General features: G+C 37.3%; 1 protein-coding gene across 1 annotated transcript in view; it reads left to right on the top strand.

The window, feature by feature from the left end:
• LOC119584359 overlaps positions 1-3,597 on the top strand; it is a 15,095-nt gene extending 11,498 nt beyond the window's left edge. Inside the window, exon 5 of the mRNA XM_037932928.1 lies at positions 3,420-3,597. The gene's annotated coding sequence lies outside the window, so the exon portion shown is untranslated. The remainder of the gene's footprint in view (positions 1-3,419) is intronic.
• The last annotated feature ends 708 nt before the right edge of the window (positions 3,598-4,305 follow it).

Raw genomic sequence — 4,305 nt, 5'->3', positions numbered from 1 at the left:
AATAATTTTGTTTATTGCCATTCCTACCTTTGTTATCTATCTCTATTCTTTCAATGTTTTTCTTTTTAAAGTGTCAGTGTGTGTGTGACTGTGATCTAAATGTACCACATACTTGTCATTCTTCTGCAACACTAACAATTGATTTTGTGCATATAGTCTTATGCTAATGCATCAGTATTTTGCACCAGTAGTTTCACTGAAAGGATTTTATGGTGTTGAGTATACACATCTACATCATTAGCACTGATATGTATTAATGATGTAATTTTTTATGCTTATGTATAACCATTTGGCTACGACTTGGAAAAAAACACTAATATTAGTGTCCTAAGGAACTAAACTGAATTTCTGTAGATATATAAAATATATATATATATATATATATATATATATATATATATATATATATATATATATATATATATATATATATATTTTTATATATATATATATATATATATATATATATATATATATATATATATATATATATATATATATATGTATATATATATATAATATATATATATATATATATATATACACACATATAAACCTCGCTTGATCAACATCCGCTCATAGCTGGCTCTTAGAGACAAAGTGAGTGATCAGAGGACACAGGACCAATCTGGCATCTTATAGACTGAGATAATTAAGAAATAGGAAACTCCACATTTCGTAGTGTTCACAGGAGGTGAATATACCATGTGCCAGTAAAAGTAAACGCAAAAGGTTAGGTACAATAATTATACTCGGTACTTCATGTAATTGTATGGGTATTTAAAAAATTCTGAGAGAGAGAGAGAGAGAGAGAGAGAGAGAGAGAGAGAGAGAGAGAGAGAGAGAGAGAGAGAGAGAGAGAGAGAGAGAGACACACACACACACACACACACACACACAGACACAGACACAGACACACACAGGCACAGACACAGACACAGACACACACACAGACAGACACAAAGACACACACACACACACACACACACACACACACACACACACACACACACACACACACACACACACACACACACACACACACACACACACACACACACACACACACACACACACACACACACACGCATGTTGTGATGCTCTTGAAGTGAGTACGTGGTAGGGTCCCCAGTTCCTTTCTACGGAGAGTGCCGGTGTTACCTATTTAGGTAATCATTCTCCCTATTTTATCCGGGCTTGGGACCAGCACTGACTTGGAGTAATGGAGTAATGCAAGGCCACATTGATATTGCCTATTTAGCCACCCAGTGGCTAAATAGGCAATCGAGGTAAAGTTCCTTGCCCAAGGAATTTCATCGTATCTAGGTTCGATTTACCTAATATATATATATATATATATATATATATATATATATATATATATATATAATATATAAATTATATATATATATATATATATATATATATATATATATATATATATATATATATATATATATATATATATATATATATAATATATATATTATATTATATATATATATATATTATATATTATATATATATATATATATATATATCTTCTTTTAACGGTAGGTTCATGTCTGAGCTGCCGTGGTCACAGAATGATACTTAATTGTAGTTTTCATGTTGTGATGCTCTTGGAGTGAGTAGTGGTAGGGTCCCCAGTTCCTTTCCACGGAGAGTGCCGGTGGTACCTTTTTAGGTAATCATTCTCTCTATTTTATCCGGGCTTGGGACCAGCACTGACTTGGGCTGGCTTGGCCACCCAGTGGCTAGGTAGGCAATCGAGGTGAAGTTCCTTGCCCAAGGGAACAACGCGCCGGCCGGTGACTCGAACTCACGAACTCAGATTGCCGTAGTGACAGTGTTGACGCTCTAAGTATTCGGCCACCGCGGCGGAAAAAAAAACACCGGGCGGAAGGCAATGGCAAACCACCACTCTAAATTGCCAAGAAAAATCATGGAAGCCCATGATCGCCAAGGCCGCGGTGGCCGAATGGTTAGAGCATCGGACTGTCACGACGGCAATCTGAGTTTCGAGGGTTGAGTCACCGGGCGGCGCGTTGCTCCCTTGGGCAAGGAACTTCACCTCGATTGCCTACCTAGCCACTGGGTGGCCAAGCCAGCCCAAGTCAGTGCTGGTCCCAAGCCCGGATAAAATAGAGAGAATGATTACCTAGAAAGGTAACACCGGCACTCTCCGTGGAAAGGAACTGGGGACCCTACCACGTAGTCACTCCAAAAGCATCACAACATGAAAACTACAATTAAGTAACATTCTGTGGACACAGCATGATACTTAATTGTAGTTTTCATGTTGTGATGCTCTTGGAGTGAGTACGTGGTAGGGTCCCCAGTTCCTTTCCACGGAGAGTGCCGGTGTTACCTTTCTAGGTAATCATTCTCAGTATTTTATCCGGGCTTGGGACCAGCACTGACTTGGGCTGGCTTGGCCACCCAGTGGGTAAGTAGGCAATCGAGGTGAAGTTCCTTGTCCAAGGGAACAACGCGCCGACTGGTGACTCAAACTCAACTTGGGCAAGGAACTTCACCTCGATTGCCTACCTAGCCACTGGGTGGGTAAGCCAGCCCAAGTCAGTGCCAGTCCCAGAACCGGGTAAATAGAGATGGTGACTCGATAAAAACACCGGGCCCCATTTAGTACACAGTCCCTGTGACCGGTCCTACGCTCAGTTATGCCGCTTGGAGGGGTTGGGGACGGCAACCCTGTTTCCTGTGGGAGAGTCGGGGATAGGAAACAGATAATTTGGGTTATTGTAAATGATCAGAAGATATTCACAATACTTAGGCACCCAACATCACGACGATACTGAATTGGTCCTCAGCTCTATCTTGCTGTAAATACGGGGAGGTTTCTTTGTATTCCAGGGCGTGGGTTGGGTGGTGGTCTGTAGCTCCCCTTAATTTGATGACTTAATGACTACATTTGTACATTTCTCATATTCAAACCGTAATTTCTCTGGAAACCGTCCTGCCTTCTTTCAAGATCCAAGTTTGTGGGTTAGAGGGTTTTTTTGCAGGATGATTTCTAAATATGTGTAGAAATAGTGAGAGGAATCCATCCCTTAAATCTTCAGCATTTATTTTACTGTTTGATGATCCCGTAAATTCAGCATTTATTATTATTATAATTTTATGTCCTCAGTACGTTCAACAATTCATTTTGTTATATATTATCCATTTGTAATATGTTTCGTGGTGGGCAGGGTTTAGAAAAACTATTAACAAAATGCTTATGTAGGTAATTGATAAGTTTTGCCATCACCAGTGTTCACTATTACACATGGATTTAACCAATTAGGTGTCATAGCAGAGGATTAGGTTACATAGTACTTATACACCCACATACATACATATCGATATAGCAAAGTCATGTGTGTAATGTGATATTAACAAAATTACTTCTCTTTCAGGATAGAATGTGAATTTCTATGAATCCGGGGACACGGCACGAAAGTAAGGAAAATGTATTAACAGCTACCAGGAAAGAATGTTTCAGATTTTTTTTTATATATATATTTGTAAGATGAAGTAAATAAAGGAACATACTTCTTTAAAGGCAAATTATTATAAATAGGAAAACATTAGCTATTCTTGTCTTTCACTTTATGCCTTAAATTCACCACCACATCATCATTATGGATTTTATAACACTGTCTGTTTCAGCACTTGCACTTGCTCTACACCAGAATAACTCAAGGTGCAAGTTTTACATTGTCTCATAAATTCAAGAATCCATGCTTTGAGGAAGAGGTTATCATCTTTTATATTTTTCATAAAAAGACCTCGTTCTGCTATAATTGATAATGCATTTCTTCCCATATGAAAAAGACAGTAAAATGACATTAACACTGTTGTTTGTTGATATAAAGTATAATCAATGTTATATTGAATGATGGGAACTGTGATTGCATTGGTTAAATAAAGGTTTTTATACACAGATGTGAAGATTATTAGTATATATTGTGGTCTGTGATCTAAGTTTGAAAAGTTATGGGCAGTATTACTGTTATGTATTACATGATACTTATTTTTTTCTGTAAATAATTTTGTTTATTGCCATTCCTACCTTTGTTATCTATCTCTATTCTTTCAATGTTTTTCTTTTTAAAGTGTCAGTGTGTGTGTGACTGTGATCTAAATGTACCACATACTTGTCATTCTTCTGCAACACTAACAATTGATTTTGTGCATATAGTCTTATGCTAATGCATCAGTATTTTGCACCATTAGTTTCACTGAAAGGATTTTATGGTGTTGAGTATACACATCTACATCATTAGCACTGATATGTATTAA

The sequence above is a fragment of the Penaeus monodon genome, chromosome 18 (assembly GCF_015228065.2).
Source record: "Penaeus monodon isolate SGIC_2016 chromosome 18, NSTDA_Pmon_1, whole genome shotgun sequence".
NCBI classification, from domain to species: Eukaryota; Metazoa; Arthropoda; class Malacostraca; order Decapoda; family Penaeidae; genus Penaeus; species Penaeus monodon.
This window is presented reverse-complemented; position numbering and strand designations above follow the sequence as displayed.